Below are 20,878 nucleotides of genomic sequence, written 5' to 3' on the forward strand. Positions count from 1 at the left end.
AAAAGTCTAGGAAGACTTACAGGGAAGTTTCCACAATTCTGGGGGTTGAGTATGAGTGGGGCTGGAAAGACAGATCTTCAATCTGCAGTCTTTTCACACTGCCGGCCTAGGAAGTTTTTGTCTTTAAAATCTGTCATTTTCCCAAACTCTGACGGATGAAGGCCAAAGCAAAATGAGCCTTGGTCTGGCGGACAACTGTCATTAGCACTTTGGGTAATTAACCCCTGACAGATCAATGAGATGATTTTCCATCAGAAAAACTTGGACATTTAAAAGATTGAACTAAAATGAGCAGAGTACAATACTTTAGTGGAATTCTTAAAGTTGCTAATAATCTATAAAAGTCATTTTGGTTGAATTAGCAAAGCCTGCTAGCATACTATTAACCCTAGTGTTTGCATGTTTTCAAATGCCTTTAGTTCCTGAGTCTTCAATGTTAGAGATGCTGTTTGGGTTAGTTATACATTACTCAAGGGAAACCAACAGTGCATATTCATGGTCTCAAATTACAGTACATTATAAAATGTTATTTCTTCCCTAGCATTTCTATACAGTTGAAATCTGGGCAAGATGAGCATCAAGGGTAACGCTGAAGGGAAAAAGATGCCACACAAAAAAGCAAAAAAAAGTTCTGAAATGGTATTTGGGCAGGGCTGGCTGCATTCCATAGTCTTCTAGGAGAAGGAGAGGGAAAGAAAATAATTGTGGTTATTTTTATGTGTTTATGTGTATTTGCATACATATACATATTTGTTTGCAGGCATAAATATGAATATGTAAGCACATGTACAAACCTCATTTTTAGCATGAAGGAATACCACTACATTCTCCTCCAATTCTCTTTCATAGTTTGGATGCCACTGAATCTAGGCAACTGGAGTCACCCCAGTTGGTCCTACTGCAGGAATGTGTGTCTATGGAATAGTCAGGAAGGGTAGGATATGTACTTTTTGGCATGTAGCATATCCTCAATAAAGGTGTGATTTTTCTGAATTATGAGGGAGAAGGGAGGGGTGGGGAGAAGAGAATCAGGAGAGCCAAAGCATAAGCTACTGTTCTGATAAAAAGTGAAAATATTGGCCCACAGGGAGTGAAAATGCTGGAACTAGGATTTGCAGATCCAGAGACTAAAACATGACTTTAAATCAGACTGACTGCATCTTGCCCATTTTGATGGTGAAGACCCCATGGGAAAGACTTTTTGATAAATGAACAGGCATTAGTCTTATGACATTTCTTCAACATCCTGCAGTCATCTTGATGGCCACACCTCACTTTTCTTTACTGTCTGCTACTCCTTTGCCTCACTAAGAGCAGAAAAGGTGAATAATTTTCATTCCAAGGTGAGTTCAATTTAAAGTGTCTCCCCTCCTTTTTGAGCTCCAATCAGCAGGGAAATGATTTTATTTAGAGTAATTATTAGAAGAATTATTCATAATTCTTCAGAAAGCCAATTTCATAGCATGTAAATGTTGAGTGCAGGCTGTCAGATCCAGTTATGCTGTGACTCCCAAGGATCCTTTCAAGTTTGTGTCCAGTAGCAGGATTTATGTCACAGAACGTTTTTGTTTTATTTATATGTATTACATTGTTTATGCTGCTAAGTTGCAAAAATGGTATTTACTTTCTAGTGATTTACAGTATCTTGCCCTTTTAAAGCAATCTCTGGTTTTGGTGTAATGTGAGGTTTTGTTTAGGAATAAAATCACGTGGCCTGGAAGAAGTAAAGATGTCTACAGTATTTTGATTTGGTTTACTGTCATGTCTGGTTTCCTCAGCAGGCTGTTGGTCAAAGTATGCATGGGGTGGTGGATGGAAGCTGAAGAAAAGTGATAATGGAATGTAATTTGTCCTTGTTTCCCAATGACTTGGATGGATGTCAGCAAGTTCTTTCCTAATGGAAAAAAGATGGCTGAACCATCAAGCTTTTAGGAGTGCTTTTAATCATTGATCTGTTCTTCCTAAGAAATTATGTCCCACAGGTGCCTACAAATGGGGAGGAAACAATGGGGGGCAACTTACCACTTATCTCCTCTATTCACATGCTCACAGAGAGTGCACTTTGCGAATCAGTTCTATGTGTGCTCTTGTATAGATAGGATTGTGTCATACCCCTCATGAGTATTCAGGAGGGAACTGGAGGAGAGTTTGAGAGCCTATATCTTAGGAAGTTTAAAATGTTTCAAAAAAATCACAAAATTGTTGCATCAGAAATTACCACTTTCAGCTGGACATGGTGGCTTATGCCTGTAATCCCAGTGCTTTGGGAGGCCGAGATGGGCAGATCACCAGGTCAGGAGTTCAAGACCAGCCTGGCCAATGTGGTGAAATCCCATCTCTACTAAACATACAAAAATTAGCCAGGCATGGTGGTGGGTGTCTGTAATCCCAGTTACTCGGGAGGCTGAGGCAGGAGAATTACTTGAACCTGGGAGGTGGACATTGCAGTGAGCTGAGATCGTGCCATTGCTCTCTAGCCTGGGCAACAAGAACAAAACTTTGTCTCAAAAAAAAAACAAAAAAAACAGGAATGACCACTTTGAAAATCCTCTGTGAGGTATCAGAGAAAGTATTATGGGCTTTCCTGTTTAGAGGTCACAAGAAACTGTGGAAACCAATGTATATGGCTTCTGAGCTTCAAAGAAAATTGCTGTCAATAAGTGCCATGTGCATCAATTATGAAATCATAACATGTCTGAAAGTGGAAGAGACCTTTTGAATCATTTAACCTAGCTCTTTCATTCTACTCTTGAGGGAATTTAAATCTTATACCAATTGGGGTAAATTTGTTTTCCACTTCTTATAAATCTGGTTCAATTACAGGAAATGAGAGCACATACTTTAAGTGCCTTTCAACATCTGAGTGTAGCTTGTCAGATTGTTGAAAGTAGAAAGGAATGTGGCAAATCTTTCTAGAGATTCAGTGCACGAAATATTTCTTTGCAAGAGTTATTGGTCAATTGTAAACTAATTAATCAGTGTTTCCCATAGATCCTTAGTATTTCTTCATCCACTTCACTTCCCTCAAAAGAAAAAAAGGAGGGTCTATATTATAGTTATTTTTAATGCTTAGAATAGGAAGGTATCAATTTTTAATAAAAATAATATTATATTTTATCAAAAATTGTTTTTTTTGTCTCATGACAGCTGTCTAGAGAGATTTCAAAGTCTTAACTTGAGTACATGTAGTAATTAGGAGGTATTATTAGGTTAATTAGAAGCTGTGCCTCTTAATGATCCAAAGTTATTCAGGAGAAAAAAATCACATGAGAAGAGAGAGTACAGGGAGAGAATTGTCTCTCAAAGCTTTTCTCCTTTGAAAGTCATGTTATTGTTATAGCAATATTTGCTTATGCTCATGTTGGAAATTTTCATTATGCCTGCTTTGTTTCAGCTGTATTAAGTGAACAGTGATGGATTTATCAAAATATTTTCTGTTCATTGACTAAAAGCTAAAATATTAATACAAACCAGTTTGGACCCTGACATTAGTTAATGCAGCTCTTTGAAATCTAGTCCTCTCCAGTACTCTTTCTCCCTCTGAGACTGAATGTCTTCTTCTGCTCCCCATTGCTGGATCCTCTTCTTCTGCCTGCTCCTGTTGTGTTGCTAGACCTGGGTGCTGTCTGCATGATTTAGCACTTTCCTGGTCTACACCTTTCTCATAAGCTCCTGCTGCCTCACCAGCCTCTCAGACTCTACCTAAATTGAATTTATTATATTCCTCCCCAACTTGCCCAAATCTGTTCCTAATTTCTGTAAATGGCCACAAAGTCCTCTAAGCTAGAAATAGATTCATCAACTTTGACTCTTCCCTCTCCCTCATATTGCAAATCCGTTCAGTCATCAAATCCTGTAGATTCTATCTCCATAACTCTTTCAAATCTATCTCCTCCTTTTCAATTCTGCCAGTGCTCCTGTTGATCCCTTGTTCTATTTTTGACCCAGGCTGCTTAGGCTACTTCAATCTCTGGCAACTCACTCAGGGCATCAGGAGCAGGAACATTTCTCTTTCTCTGTCTTTGGTTTCTTCCATGCAGGGAAACCAACTAGTACACTAAGCATGGTATTGTGGATATGGTTTGTTATATATGTTGAATGGATTGGAATCCTTTATAGAATCAACAGAGCTACAGTGCCTCAAAACTTCTCAAACACATTGACAGATTCCATCTGGGACTCTCCTGGTAGTCTTACAGAGTCACCTACTTGTATATAATATTCTATTTCTAATTTCTTATATTTTCATATTTAACAAATGATGTGGCTTGGTGATCCAGGCATCCTTTATTGGCACCTACTTAGCTGTTCCTTGGTCATACACTCTGTAACAGTTCATTTTCATACTGCTATGAAGAAATACCTGAGAGTGGGTAATTTATAAAGACAAAGAGGCTTAATGGACTCAAAGTTCCATATGGCTGGGGAGGTGTCACAATCATGGTGGAAGGCAAAGAAGGAGCAAAGGCATGTCTTAAATGGTGGTAGGCATGTGCAGGGGAGCTGCCCTTTATAAAATCATTAGATCTTGTGAGACTTATTCACTATCACAAGAACAGCATGGGAAAAAAATACACCCTGATGATTCAGTTATCTCCCACTGGGTCCCTCCTATGACATGTGGGGATTATGGGAGTTACAATTCAAGATGAAATTTGGGTGGGGACACAGCCAAACCATATCATTTTGCCCCTGGCCCCTCCGAACTCTCATGTCCTCACATTTCAAAACCAACAATGCCTTCCAAATAGTCCCCCAAAATCTTAACTCATTTCAGCATTAACTCAGAAGTCCACAGTCCAAAGTCTCATTGGAGACAAGGCAAATCCCTCCTACCTATGAGCCTGTAAAATCAAAAGGAAGCCAGTTAGTTCTTAGATACAATGGGGGTACAGGCATTGGGTAAATATACCTGTTCCAAATGGGAGAAATTGACTGAAATGAAAGGGCTACAGGTCCCATGCAAGTCTGAAAACCAGTAGGGCAGTTATTAAACCTTAAAGTTCCAAAATGATCTCCATTGACTCCATGTCTCACATCCAGGTAACACTGATGCAAGAAGTGGGCTCCCATGGCCTTGGACAGCTCTGCCCCTGTGGCTTTGCAGGGTATAGCCACCTCCTGGCTGCTTTCATGGGCTGTTGTTGAGTGTCTGCAGTTTTTCCGGGTGCATGGTGCAAGCTGTCAGCGAATCTGCTGTACTGTGGTCTGAGGATGGTGGCCCTCTTCTCACAGATCCACTAGGCAGTGCCCCCTTGGGGACTCTGTGTGGGGGCTCTGACCCTACATTTTCCTTCCACATTGCCCCAGCAGAGGTTCTCCATGAGGGCTCTGCCCCTGCAGCACACCTCTGCCTGGACATCCAGGCATTTCCATACATCCTGTGAAATCTAGGCGGAAGTTCCCAAACTTCAATTCTTGTCTTTTGTGCACCGGCAGTCCAAACACCACATGGAAGCTGCTAAAGTTTGAAGTTTGCACCCTCTGAAGCAATGGCTTGAGCTGTACCTTGGTCCCTTTAGCCATGGCTGGAGGTGCTGGAACACAGGGCACTAAGTCCCAAGGCTGCACACAGGAGGGGGACCCTGGACCCAGCCAAGGAAACCATTTTTTCCCTCCTATGCCTCAGGGCCTGTGATGAGAGGGTCTGCTGTGAAGGTCTTTGACATGGCCTGGAGGCATTTTCCCCATTGTCTTGGTGATGAACATTTCTCTCCTCATTACTTATGCAAATTTCTGCAGCCAGCTTGAATTTCTCCCCAGAAAGTGGGGTTTTCTTTTCTATCACATCATCAGGCTGCAATTTTCCAAACTTTTATGCTCTGCTTCCTCTTGAACTCTTTGCCACTTAGAAATTTCTTCCACCAGATACTCTAAATCATCTCTCTCAAGTTCAAAGTTCCACAGTCTTCTGGGAGCCTTTGAGACCTCCCTGCTCCTTCTTCTCCCACAGTAGAATTGTCCACTCTTAAGTCCCCACTATACTTCACACGTTTCTCAGTAGCATTAGGTAATACCATTATCGAGCTTAATAGAAGCTTAATAGAAGCTCACCTTAGAAAGCCCCTGGGTTCCAGGCTCCATTCTAAGCACTTTACATAAACCACTTGCTTGGTTACATATCCATCTCACCTATGGGACTGCAAGCCCTTTAAGGACAGGAAAGTCTTAACAATATTTTAAAGGTTTTTATTTTTAATTATACAAGTAATAAATGCAATTAGAGAAGAAATGCCTTTCCCACAACAAATTCTCACTACTTGCATCTGTATCAATAGACTGTTTTCCACCTGCTTTTGTATCTAAGACTGATCCCTCAGCTTGTGCCCCGGTGCCTGCTCTCCCTTTCCTTTTCGGGGATTACTTTTCTACAATTATTTGCTTTCTTTCTTGCATCTTCTAGTGCAGTGGTAAAGAGCTCATATTGTCAGTTTTCAAATCATAGTTCTATTACTTGCTAATAATGTGACTTTAGGCACATTTATTGACTTTTCTTTGTCTCAGTAACTTTGCCACTGAGTCAGTGATACTTTTGACAATTAAATGAGCAGTACAAGAAAGTATGTGTGCCAGTGCTTGGCACAGTGTAAATGCTGAATAAATGTAAATTAGCAGATTATTAAAAATCATTTGCAATTGCATGTAATATGGCTTGTTATCATGCATTGACAGATATCCTCTGGGTTGATGTTTCCCTCTGGACACTGCCCTATTTTCATCTCTGCTTCATACAAAAATTGCTTTAAATAGTTGCCTGTACACTGTGTGTCGTTCTCATTTTCTTTCTCTGCCTAACTCTTTGGAATGGGGCTTTTATCCAAAGCTGTTTACTGAAGCAGCTCTTGTCATGCTTACCAAGGTCACCAATGATTTATATTATGTCAGAGTCAATTGTCAGTTCTCTCTCCTTATCCCAGTTGACCTCTCAACGCAGTTGACATGGTTGATGAAATGCTTTCTTCTTTAGGCTCCAGTGACCCTGTAAGTCTGTTTTCCCCCACCTTTTGGGTCCCTGTTCCTCAGTCTTACTTCTGGCTTCTGTCCTTTCCTCTGTCAGACCTCTGAAAGTAGAAGTCTATCAGTCTGGTTGTGTTTTTTTCTTTATCTATGTTCTCATCCTATGTGATCTGACCTAGCTTGAGATAACATTTATGTGCTGGTAAATCCTCAGATTTATATTGCCAGCGCAAATCTCTTCCTGGGGCTCCTCAACTTAGATATTGAACTGATTATTGGACATTATGACAGGGATATCTAATACATATCTTGGATGTAGCAGTCCCCAAATAGAACTATTAACTCCTTTCCTCCAAAATTGCCCTTCCCCCCAAGTAAATGGCACCACCCTCCATACTAGGCTCAAGCTGAGGAATCATCCTGGATTTCTCTCTTATCTTCATGCCCTATTCAAGTCCCCATCATCTCTCTTTGCATTATAGTCCCTGATGTTACTTTTGTACTCCTGCTGTTAATCTTCCTGAGTGATAGTTCTAAAACACATATGAAATCATGTCACCCTTGCTTAAAACACTCTAAAGCTTCTATTATGCATAGAATAAAATTCAGTCTCCTTGACATAGTATACAAGGCTTCCCGTGTTCTTGTTCTTTCCTAGTTCTGGGACCTCATCTTCTGCTTTCTTGCTTGTTCTCTTCTCTATAAGTTTACTGGATTTATTTGACCTTCATCATGCCAGTCTCATTCCAGTATAAGGGCCTCTGCACTGTTATCCTTCTGTAGGAATGTTCTTTCCTACAGATCTTAACATGGAAGCTTCCTTCCCATCATACAGGTATCAAGTGAAATACAGTAACAGGTATTAACAGAATTGCCTATATTTAGAATTCTTAATTGTAAAATTCTAGTTCTTTTATTGATCTGTATTTTATTTTTGTAATTGTTAGGAAGTAGAAGTCTAACTTAATTTTATCCTCCAATTCAGTCTTTTGTTACAATAGCATTTATTTAATAGACAACTATTTTCTCCATTGACTTGAAATGCCAATATCTGACATCTAGACTGCTTGTACAATATTTCTTGTGAAAGAATTGTTGAATGTACTTAGGAATCTAGGCCTGGATTTCACAGGATAGCAAGTAATTCCTGTGGATTGTGGTCAAGGTTTACATTTGATTGAAAATTACTCTGCCTTCACAGAATTTTTATTTTACATTGGCATCTACTATTCAGAGAAATTTATTAATGAACAACTATTACTACCTTGTGAATATTACCTTTTATAAGAAATATTTGACTGGGTGTGGTGGCTTATGCCTGTAATCCCAGCACTTTGGGAGGCCAAGGCGGGTGGCTCACCTGAGCTTAGGAGTTCAAGACCAGCCTGGCCAACCTGGTAAAACCCCGTCTCTACTAAAAATACAAAAAATTAGCTGGGCGTGGTGGTGGGGACCTCTAATCCCAGCTACTTGGGAGGCTGAGTCAGGGGAATCACTTGAACCGGGGAGGAAGAGGTTGCATGAGCCGAGATCATGCCACTGCACCCAGCCTGAGTGACAGAGCGAGACTCCATCTCAGAAAAAAAAAAAAAAAAAAAAAAGAAAGAAAGAAATATTCAAGTTAAAACCCTAGGGGTTTGAAATTAACTGAAATTCCCTTGATCCCAGTTTTGAGTCTCCTCATTTGTAAAGTAACTTTTATAGCCCATTTAGCTGCTATCAATGCTGTAACTGTGGACTTGGGCTTCTTAAAACTTCCTCCCTTATAATTTTTGAATGAAGTCTCCTCATGTACACTGATATCGAAGATATTCTACAGTTTCCATACTACATTCTTTGGTCTAGAAATTAGAGTGTAGAAATTCAACTGTTTCTAGGGTTTTTGTTTTGTTTATTTTGGAAAAACATTTGTCCACATCAAAGGCAGCATTTGTTATTAGCACTTTGAGGTTGTAAAGTTTTCCTCACATCCAACTTTGTTTCCTTTTTACTTCAGTTGCTATGTTTCTTTTTAAATATAAGACCAGAGAAAATGTTGATAATAGTAAGTACTTTGGGAGTATACTGGAGTTGTGCAGATTTTACTCTTTTTCTCCTTATTAATGATGGAAATTTCTGATCTTTGGAACTGAAATGCAGAAATACCAATGGTTGCTCAAGGTCATTAAAAATAGCATTGTGAATTTGCACTCTTATTTGGACAATTTCCATATCGAAAGGCTCAAAATGCTCTACTATGTGACTCGCCTTTTGCCCTCTAAGAAAAAGGTCTAAGTATTTTAAATGGAAATAGCAAGGCTATTATGTAGGAAGTGTGGTTATAAAGCAGAATGTCATTTTGATAACAGAAAGCAAGAAAACTCCTGAACAGAGCCTGGCTTCCCTATTCTTAGTGCTAAATAAATAATGCATTTTTCAAAGCCTGCATCTTTGGATGCAAATCTAGTTTTTTTGGTAAAGAAGAAAGACATTTCAACTCTATTATTGGTCTTTGGACTGTTTCTGTTTTCCACCAATTCTGAAATTGCAATTAGTTACTTCTTCTCATGACAGATTGGAAACCAGAAGGGAGCTTTATGAATTCAAACAGAGAAATTTGAGCTAAAATGTCTTTAAAATATTTCTTTACACATTTTCTCTTTAGAATTTACAGAGTACATTAATTTTCTGACATAATTAATGATGAGATGTTATAGGCTTAGCCTTATGTAAAGTTAATAGTAGGCATGCTTTATTTTTAATCCTTAACTACTTTTAGATTTAAGTATTTATTTTAACAATTTGCATTCTGTTATGCCATTGGTAGACTGGTTGGAATGAGACCTTTTATAACTAGAACCCACATCTCCTTGACTATTAATTCCTAGTTTCTTCAACTTGATCCCTTGTTGAAAATCTATGACAGCTAAACTTTTTTTGAGTTTGTAGCACCATTTGGACCTCTTCTAAGTCCATAGTGTGAAAATGATACATTTCTTTTTATGGTTGGGAAAAACTCCCATTTCAATATCTTCATTTTGAAATAGATATTTTAAACCCAATAAGTATCAATCTGGGAAGGCAGTGCTCATGTTTGAAACATTTAGTGGATGGGGAATTTGGTGGACGCTGTTTTGATGCCCTGCCCAGATCTAAAAATGTTTTTGAAATACTTCCTTACATATTTTCTCCTTAGAATTTACATAGTACATTAATTTTCTGATATAATTAATTATGAGATATTTTAGGCTTAGCCTTATGTAAAGTTAATAGTAGGCATGCTTCACTTTGAATCCCTATCTATCTTAAAATTTATGTATTTATTTTAATCATTAATTTAAATCTCTGATTCAGATTCTGCTTCTAGAGAGCCTGACCTGTGATGGTTGGTACCAGATGAGGGGAACTGGGAAGAAGACTGTAAGGGATTCGGAAGTTGGATAACTTCCCAGGTAATAGCAGTGAGTCCCTATCACCAGTGATAGGTGAAGTACTGATAGCCCCAGGCTTGTAGAAACAGTGAAGTTGCCAAGCCTTTTACTTGTAGTGAACTGGGATGGGATACAGGTGGGAGAGAGACTGGTTTGTGTAGTATCTCTGGCATTTGAGATGTGAAGGAGCAATAGCATTACAAGGACTTAATTGGGTGTCTGTTGCTGAATGCCCTTCATGCTCATGGCAATCAATCATTGTATTAGTTTGTTCTCACTCTGCTATAAAGAAATACCCAAGACTGCGTAATTTATCAAGAAAAGATATTTATTTGGCTCATGGTTCCTCAGGCTGTACAGAAGCATGATGCTAGCATCTGCTTGGTTTCTGGGGAGGCCTCAGGAAGCTTTCAATTATGGTGGATGTGAAGTAGAAGGAGGCACATCTTACAGAGCTGGAGCAAGGGGAAGAGAGAGAAGAGGGAGGTGCTATACACTTTTAAGCAACCAGATCTCATGATAAGTCACTCACTCACTATCATGAGAACAACCCCAAGAGAATGGTGCTAGCCCATTCATAAGAACTCCACCCCATGATCCAATAACCTCCCACCAGGCTCCACCTCTAACACTGGGGATTATAATTAAACATGAGATTTGGGTGTAAACACAGATCGAAACCATATAATTCCATCCCTGGGCCCTCTCAATTCTCATGTCCTTCTTACATTGCAGAATACAATCATGCCTTCCCAACAATCCCACAAATTCTTAACTCATTCCAACATTAACTCAAAAGTCCAAGTCCAAAGACTCATCTGAGACAAGGCTAGTCTCTTCTGCCTATGAGCCTGTAAAACCAACAACAAGTTAGTTATTTCCAAGATTTAATGGTAGTGTAGGCATTGGGCAAATACTCTCATTGCAAAATGAAATTAGCCAAAAGAAAGGGCCTACAAGCTCCATGCAAGTTCAAAACCCAGCAGAGCAGTCATTAAATATTAAAGCTCCACAATAATCTTGTTGGACTTTATGTCTTATATCCAGGCCACGCTGATGTGAAGGGTGGGCTGCCAAGGCCTTGGGAAGCTCTGCCCTTGTGGCTTTGCAGGGGTCAGCCCTCATGGCTGGTCTCCTGGGCTGGTATTGAGTGCCTGTGGCTTTTTTTCCAGACACAGGATGCAAGCTGTTGGTTGAGTCACCATTCTGGGGTCTGGAGGACAGTGGCCCTCTTCTCTCAGCTCCACTAGGCAGTGCCCCAGTGGGGACTCTGTATGAAGGCTCCAACCCCACATTTCCCCTCTGGACTGCCCTAGTAGAGGTTCTCTCTGAAGGCTCTACTCCTGTAGCAGGGTTCTGCTTGGATACTCAGGCTTTTCCAAGGCTTATGGCTTGCACCTTCTGAAGCAGTGACCTGAGATGTACCTGGGCCCCTGTGAGCCATGGCTGGGGCTGGGGTGTCTGGGACACAGGCAGCAGTGTCCTAGGGTTGCACAAGACAGGGCAGCGGGGCCCTAGGCCTGGTCCATGAAAGCATTCAGTCCTCCTGTGCCTCTGGGCCTGTGATGGGAGAGCTGTTGTGAAGGTCTCTGAAATGCCTTGAAGCCCTTTTCCCGATTGTCTTGGATATTAGCACTTGGCTCATCTTTACTTATGCAAATTTTTGAAGCCTGTTTGAATTCTTCCCCTACATCTGGACTTTTCCACCACATAGCTGGGCTGCAAAGTTTTCAATCTTTTATGCTATGCTTCCCCTTTAACTATAAGTTTCAGCTTTACATCATTTCTTTGCTCACACATATGAGCATAGGCTGTTAGAAGCAGCCAGGCCACACCTTGAATGCTTTGCTACTTAGAAATTTCTTCCACCAGATACCCTAAATCATCTCTCTCAAGTTCAGAGTTCCACAGATCCCTAGGGCAGGGGCACAATCCAACCAAACTCTTTGCTAAAGCATAACAAAAGTGACCTTTACTCCAGTTCCAAGTAAGTTCTTCATTTCCATCTGAGACCTCCTCTGCCTGGACTTCATTGTTTATATGACTATGACTTGTTGAATGGTTGTGACATTTTGGTTGTCACACATTTGGAAATTCCAAATTTTCCCTCCTGTTCCTGTCTTCTTCTGAACCCTCCAAACTTCTCCAGTCTTTGCCTGTTACCCAGTTCTGAAGCCACTTCCACATTTTCATGTATCTTTATAGCAGTGCCCCACTCCTCAGTACCAATTTTCTGTATTAGTCCATTATTGCACTGCTATAAAGAAATACCTGAGACTGGGTAATTTATAAAGAAAGGAGTTTTAATTGGCTTATGGTTCTGCAGGTTGTATAGGAAGCATGGCAGCATCTGCTGGGGAGGCCTCAGGGAACTTTTCCTCATGGCAGAAAACAAAGTGGGAGCAGGTGTGTTATGTGGTGGAAGTAGGAGGACAGAGTGCAGGGGGAAGGTGCTACACACTTTTAAACAACCGTATCTTGTGAAAACTCACCATCATGAAAACAGCATTGAGGGGAGGGTGCTAAACCATTCATGAAGGATCCACCCCAACAATGCAATCACCTCCCACCAGGCACTATCCCTAACACTGGGGATTACAATTTGACATGAGATTTGGTGGGGACATAGATCCAAACGATATTAATTGCCAACTAAAATTCAAGTGTGAGAGTCATAGGGCCTCCTCAGCAAAATTTAAAGAGATCCTCCTGTCCTGCTGCTTGAGGAATGACAGGGTTAAAGACAGGTCTCAGGACTCAATTTTACGAGTGACAGATCTTTGAAAAAGGCTGAATTCTTGGCCTTTCAAGTCTTCTATGAGAAAGTTAGATCCCTATTAGGGAGGGATTGAAACTCTGAGATTTGGGATGGAGATAAACTGAGTAGATGTACGAGAATAACTGGAATCCCAGACTCCTCCGAACTCTTGAGACTCTCGTAGTCTCCCTTTTTGGAATACAGAGTCCTTTGCTTGTTTGACTACTGTGGAGAAGTTGCATGTGATAGAAGTGCTGTCAGGACAATAATGGCCTTCTCAGCATCTGTCCCCATCTGTTTCCCTAGCCAATACCTCAGGCCAAATCTCAGCATGACTCAACTGGGGAAAAGCTAAGCTTGCTGATAGAGGGGAGGAATTATATGCAAAAGGAGGTACAGGGCCTGTCAAGATCCAGGAGAGCATGCCTGGGAGTGAATTTGAGTGTGCTGGATTAAGGGAGATGGAATTTAAAGCTAAATAAGAACAATTAAAAAAATGGGATACTCTCTTTTGATATGGGATTTAACATTCTGGCAAAGACCCTGAAAAGCCAATTCTAATATTCTACTGAGATGGGTCTTCGAAACTTGGAAAAAGTGATGACCCCCATTAAATTGATTAGGAATGCCAGAATTGTTATGGCTGACTTTGGAGAAGTTGCAATGAAGCCTCTCCCTCAGCTTATACCTGTGATTTTGTGGAAGGTTTCCTACAGTCAGCTGGTAAATGTGGGAAAACTTGAGCTTGGTTTATGGATGGTTAGTCTGGTATATTGGTGCAAGTGAAAATTGACAGCTGTTGTACTTCATCCCCACTCAAGACTGGTTTTGAAAGACTGTGGTAAGGAGAAATAATTCTGGTTATAGGCAGTGCAAATGATTATCAATCATGTAAAAGGAGAAGCAGCCAAAGGTAAGAATATATATGGATTCACGAACAGTGGCAAATGGCTTAGCTGATTGATTGGGGCCTGGAATAAGCAAGATTGTAAGGTAGGAGACAAGAAGTTTTTATGTAGTGACATGTGGATGGACATATGAGAGTAGGCATGAAGTGTGAATTTCTTGGTATCATAGGCTAGTTAGTATAAAACAGAAAGCATCTACTAGGCAAGAGTCATTAACAAACCAAGTGGACAGAATAACTGGCTAAGTGATTCTGAATTTGGCCACCCCAGCAATTTTGCAATGAGCTAATGAATGGAGTAACTAAGGTGGGAATACAAGGGACATGTATGAACCCATTAGCATGGGATCTCTCACATTAAGGCTGATGTTGCTGCTGTGGCTGACTGGTTGGCCTATCAACAAGAGTCTTATGCTGAATTCCTGAGATGGCAATATTCCTCAAGGTAATCACGTAGGTACTTGGTGTCAGATTGACTACATTAACCCCCTTCTACTGTGGAAAAGGCAACAATTCATTTTGAATGGATACATATTCTAGTTATGGGTTTGTCCTTTCCACCCATAAGGTCTCAACCAGAACCACTATCCAAGGGCTTAGATGTTTGACTCACAAACATGGGATCCTGCATAACATCACATACGACCAAGGCACATGCTTCACAGAAAAAAAGGTGTGACAGGCAGCTTGTGACTGTGGGGTTTGGTGATCATACAGAAGCTACTGTATTCAAAGCATCAGCTGAGTCCTGCAGGAAAAAAATACTGAGATGAAGCAGGAGTGCAAGATGATATTGGATGGGGGAATGCCTTTGAAGGATTAAAGGGGAATGCAACAAAATTGGACAGGGAAAGATTTTAGACTGGGATTCAATCTGACATTTGTGAAAAGAGGGGAGGAAGAAGGATTGGGAAGGAGAGCAAGACTCAGACCATAGTGTAGACCTTACAAAATCAACTGGGAGCCCTAGAGGAATGGTTGCCCTTTAGAGTGCCACACTGGGCAGAGATGCTTTGTTGCTGGCTGATGGCTGCCAAGGAAAAGTGTAGCCTTGACTGAAAAGTTGAGGCAGAGCTTAAAGACATTAACAGCTGGAGGCTATTACCTAAATGCCCTCCTTGCAGCTGAGGAGCCTGTTATTTCTTGGAGGGAGATTTGAGCTGCATGCTTCTGTAGCTGCCACAGTCTATGCCTTGAGCCATGTGGATCCACATGTTCAAGGGGCAGTTCTTTCAGAGTTCTAGTGGCCTCTCTTCATGAGGGGAAACTTAGAGAGGGAAAGTTAGTCGGATGATCTGTTGCCCTAATAGCTGCAGTTGATCTTGGGGCTGTGAGTGGTACTCAGTTTTTCTTTTATAAAACCCATTCTAAATTCACTTGCTTTGAGCTACTATTTCTGTTGGCCTTGGTGGCTTACCTGGTGGGATGACCAAACTCTTCATTCCTGAGGAATCTGAGTCCCTGATAATTCTATTTTTCTCATGTTGGGCTGTTGCCCTTGTCTATTCACAGTTGAAACTGGGCAAAGGAGTACAAAGAGATGTGAATTCAGGTGAATTCCACACATATTTCTCCTTTCCTTCACCTCTACCTTATAGAGTCTGTTACCCCTGCCACAATGGTTACTACTTTTCTTGTCTGTTATTCCCTGGACACAAAAAGTTCAAAGTGCCCAGGTTGTAGTCATAACTTTTAGTTGAATAAGACCTTTGTTTTGTTCTCCGGCAAGAATGTGCCCCCATTGTGGACCCAAAGAGCCCAAAGCTGTGGGAACAGGAAGCATTAAGTGCCCCAGTGGGACACTGGGACTGTAAGTGGGGCTATTTCTGTTTCTATGCCTTGGTTCCTGGATTCCTATATTCTTATTGGGGCATAGAGGTCTCTAATTCAGTGTGTATCCTACATCCTATAGGATGACACCCCACCTTCACAGAGTATTTCCTCTTAGATGGCACTGCAGCTTAAGGGGTCCCTTACATAAGGCAGGGGTGAAGCTCATGGTTGAATACAGTAAGTTTAAAGAAAAACTACATGCTGAGAACAGAGCTTCCAGTTTCTCCTTTCAGGACAGACTGATTCTCAGGACACCTACAGCCAAGGAGGAGATGAAAAGTTTCTTGCTAAAAGGTGCATGTATAGGTATTTGGGACTATCAATGAATATACAGCTCTCTGCTGATGGAGAGATCTCTTTTACAACCAGATTATCTGATGTTTGAGCATTTAAAAAAGGACACTGGAAGACATTTGATAGATACGATGGAGAATGTGGGAAAAAATTAAGCATAGTACATGGAAAATGAAGAAAATAGAATTTTTAATGCTACTTACCACCTTGTAAATTTAATTATTTATTGTGTTTACTGTTTTCTACTGGAATGTCAAAGCCAAGGGGCCAGTGATCTTTGCTTGTTTGTTCACAATTGTATCCTAAGTGCTTAGAATAGAGCCTGGTACATAGGGGAGTTAAAGAAATACCAGTTGAACAGATGAACATTTTAAGCAAACATAAACAAAAATACAAGCGGTTTGTAGCTCTGGGAGAATTTATATATAAATGAAATCAAACTACATTAAACTTGAATTCAATAGTCACAGAATATAACACTGTAAATCATGATTTTAATATTTATATTATAACTATTATAACAGTGGAATATAAATATATAATTATGCACAATATAAAAATTTTATAACAAATAAAATTAATAATATAATTTTAGTGTTTATATCATAATTATAATGAATTACTAATTTGATTAGGTAATATATGGTTTTAGTATGATTATAGGTCATAATTTGCATATTATATTGTACATTTTAATATATAATAAATATAATGATACGGTTATAATTATACAAAGTTTATATAACAAAGGAAATGAATTAATAATATACTTAACTCTCTAGTAAAATACTTTTACAAAATTCTGTTTAAATTTTTTTGAAATTAACAGGTCAAATTGTATGTAGTTGCTATACACAACATGATATTTTGAAGTGTATATACATTGTGGAATGGTTAAATCTAACTACTTAACATATATATGCATTGCCTCACAGTTATCATTTTTGTAGTAAGAATACTTAACATTCACTCTTTTAGCTTTTTTCTAGAATAAAATATATCATCATTCACTATAGTTACTATGCTGTACAGTGGATCTCTTGAACTCATTTCTCCTATCTAAATGTAATTTTCTGTCTTTTGACCAATATCTCTTCAATGCCACCCTTATGCTTTCCCCAGACTTTGGTAATCACCATTCTATTTTCTATTTCTATGGGGTCAACTTTTTTAGGTTTCACATATGAATGAGATAATGCAGTATTTGTCTTTCTGTGTCAGGCTTATTTCACTTAATGTCCTCTGGGTTCATCCATGTTGTTGCAAATGACAAGATTTCCTTATTTTTATGGCTAAATAGTATTCCATTGTATGTCTATACCACATTTTCTTTATTCATCCATTGATGGATGACACTTAGGTTAATTCCATATCTTGGCTATTGTGAATAGTTTCTGTAATAAACATATTTGGAGATTTGTGAAAAGATGGTGAAAATCTAAGAGTGCTAACTCATCACTTACCATATTTTGAAGTCAATAGGTAATATTAAAAAAATTAAGTTAGAAAATAGCCGAATAAACATATTATTTAGAAACATGTAAGCAAATATTAGGAGAAACACTGTAAGTGGTTAAAAGTATTTGGTCCTGGAAACTCCAGTGGACATTTGAGAGGAGAGAGAGAAATGAGTGTTGTTTCTCATTATGAGCCTTTTAGTATATCTGATTTCTTCAACTGTGCGTATTACTTTGATAAAAGTACCAATTTATTTAATCAATTCTCTGAACATTTAAGGAAGGCACTGTGTAGTTTTTGTGATCATCTCAGACTTATCCTAGTGTTGGGAACAAGCCCCCCAAAATCTGGCCATAAACTGGCCCCAAAACTGGCCATAAACAAAATCTCTGCAGTACTGTGACATGGTCATGATGGCCATAATGCCCACGCTGGAAGGTTGTGGCTTTACCGGAATGAGGGCAAGGAACACCTGGCCCACCCAGGGTGGAAAACCACTTAAAGGCATTCTTAAGCCACAAACAATAGCGTGAGTGATCTGTGCCTTAAGGACATGCTCCTGCTGCAGTTAACTAGCCCAACCTATTCCTTTAATTCAGCCCATCCCTTCATTTCCCATAAGGGTACTTTTAGTCAATTTAAGATCTATAGAAACAATGCTAATGACTGGCTTTCTGTTAATAAATACATGGGTAAATCTCTGTTTGGGGCTCTCAGCTCTGAAGGCTGTGAGACCTCTGATTTCCCACTTTACACCTCTATATTTCTATGTGTGTGTCTTTAATTCCTCTAGCGCTGCTGGGTTAGGGTCTCTCCGACCAAGCTGGTCTTGGCCAGTGGCGTCCATTTGTGGGGGCTTGAATCCAGGTCGAAGGGTCACTGGAGTGATGGTTGGAGAATGTGGAACTAGCTGGAGGACACCCGAGTACTCTTAAAGCAATCCCTGTGGTGAGTAAGAAGGGGAGCTCAGAAGCATCAGGGTAACAATGGGACAAGTATGCGCTCTGGTTTGTTCTACCTTGGAACTTTTTCACACTGATGATGCAGAGGAAGGAGAGTATAACGAAGTAACAGAAGAGGTTACAGACCAGGTTTATTTGCCAGCTAAAGCTAAAGTGGCAAAGGAGGGAGAGGTTCATCCCCACCCTTCTGCACCCCCTCATTATTATTTTGAAGAAAAAGACCCTCCGGGTCTTTCTTTTCTGGAGGACACTGGGTGAAAATTAGTTGCCCCAGTGACTGTTGGAGCAGCACCTCAAGCAACCACTGTTAGTTCTATTCAGACAGGAATTCAGCAAGCTAAACGTGAGGGTGATTTAGAGATTTGGCAGTTTCCTGTTAGAATACATCCCCCAGATCAACAGGGAAATATTATAGCTACATTTGAGCTTTTTCCTTTTAAATTACTCAAAGAATTTAAACAAGCTATTCATACTAAAAAAGAATGTAGAAAAAATCAGCGAGTCAGGCCACCACATAGGGGAAAAAAGAAAACTGCTGAGCCTGAAATATGTCCAAAATGTAAAAAAGGAAAACATTGGGCTAATCAGCATCACTCTAAGTTTCATAAAGATGGGAATCTGATTTCAGGAAATGCCATTAGGGGCCTGTCCCGGGCCCCATTCCAAACCGGGGCATTTCCAGCTCAGCCCATTCCCTCACCCCTGTGCAATGTCTGTCTCCCACCACAGCCAGTAGTGCCACAGTAGATTTATGCTGCAGAAAAGCTGTGAACCTTCTGCCTGGGGAACCCCCACAAAAGGTCCCATCAGGAGTCTGTGGACCCTTGCCAGTGGGGACAATAGGATTACTTCTAGGAAGGTCTAGTTTAAGTTTAAAAGGGGTACAAATACATACAGGAATCATTGATTTAGATTACAATGGGGAAATTCAAATTGTTATATCTACTTCTGTTCCCTGGAAGGTAGAGCCAGGAGAGCGCATAGCACAGCTCCTGATTGTGCTGTGTATGGGAATGGGGAAAAGTGAAACTAAATGAACAGGAGGATTTGGAAGCACAAATAAACAAGGCAAAGCAGCTTATTGGGTAAATCAAATTACTGATAAACATCCTACCTGTGAAATAACTATTCAGGGAAAGAAATTTAAAGGCTTGCTAGATACAGGAGCAGACATTTCAATTATTTCTCTACAGCATTGGCCGTCCATGTGGCCAATTCAACCCACTCAATTTAACATGGTTGGAGTTAGTAAAGCCCCTGAAGTATATCAAAGTAGTTATATTTTGCATTGTGAAGGTCCCAGTGGACAACCTGGGAATATATAACCAATTGTAACTTCTGTACCTATAAATTTATGGGGGAGAGATTTATTACAACAATGGGGAGCACAAGTTCTAATTCCAGAACAATTATATAGCCCTCAAAGTCAACATATGATGCATGAAATGGGGTATGTCCCTGGTATTGGACTAGAAAAAAATTTGCAAGTTTTGAAAGAACCACTTCAAGCAGAAAAACAAAGTTCCCGCCAAAGATTAGGAAATAATTTTTGATGGTGGCCATTGTTAAGCCTCCAGAACCTATACCTTTAAAATGGTTAACAGATAAGCCAATTTGGATAGAACAATGGCCGCTAAGTAAAGAGAAACTGGAGGCTTTAGAGAAATTAGTGACTGAACAATTAGAAAATGGGCACATAGCTCCAATATTTTCCCTTTGGAATTCTCCAGTTTTTGTAATTAAGAAAAAATCAGGTAAATAAAGAATGTTAACTGACCTAAGAGCCATCAATTCAGTTATACAACCTATGGGAGCATTACAGCCAGGATTGCCTTCTCCTGCTATAATGCCAAAAAATTGGCCTTTAATAGTCATAGATTTAAAAGACTGTTTCTTTACTATCCCTTTAGCTGAGCAAGACTGTAAATGGTTTGCATTTACAATTCCTGCAGTAAACACCCTGCAGGCTGCTAAACATTTTCATTGTTTTACAGATGGGTCTAGCAATGGTAAAGCTTCTTATTCTGGATCAAAAAGTAAAGTTTTCCAGACGCCTTATACTTCAGCTCAAAAATTGGAGCTTGTAGCTGTAATTGAGGTATTGACTACTTTTAATGTGCCTATTAATGTGATTTCTGATTCTTCATACATGGTTCATTCCACACAGTTAATTGAAAATGCTCAGTTATGATTTCATACAGATGAACAACTGATGACAAAAATAAAAAAGGAGGAGAAACAGGGATTACAGGACAGCCCATACACAATTGAATCTAGCATTATTTGGTGAAAAGATCCA

At 39.9% G+C, this 20,878-nt stretch overlaps 1 long non-coding RNA gene across 2 annotated transcripts in view; it reads left to right on the top strand.

Moving 5' to 3' along the window:
* LOC129059498 (uncharacterized) overlaps positions 1-20,878 on the top strand; it is a 36,318-nt gene that overhangs the window by 13,728 nt on the left and 1,712 nt on the right. For both annotated transcript variants that reach the window (XR_008525439.2, XR_008525440.2), the window contains exons 3-5: positions 10,291-10,421; positions 18,411-18,565; positions 20,574-20,677. This is a non-coding gene — a long non-coding RNA (uncharacterized LOC129059498). The remainder of the gene's footprint in view (positions 1-10,290; positions 10,422-18,410; positions 18,566-20,573; positions 20,678-20,878) is intronic.

This window comes from Pongo abelii, chromosome 4 (assembly GCF_028885655.2).
Source record: "Pongo abelii isolate AG06213 chromosome 4, NHGRI_mPonAbe1-v2.0_pri, whole genome shotgun sequence".
Taxonomy (NCBI): domain Eukaryota; kingdom Metazoa; phylum Chordata; class Mammalia; order Primates; family Hominidae; genus Pongo; species Pongo abelii.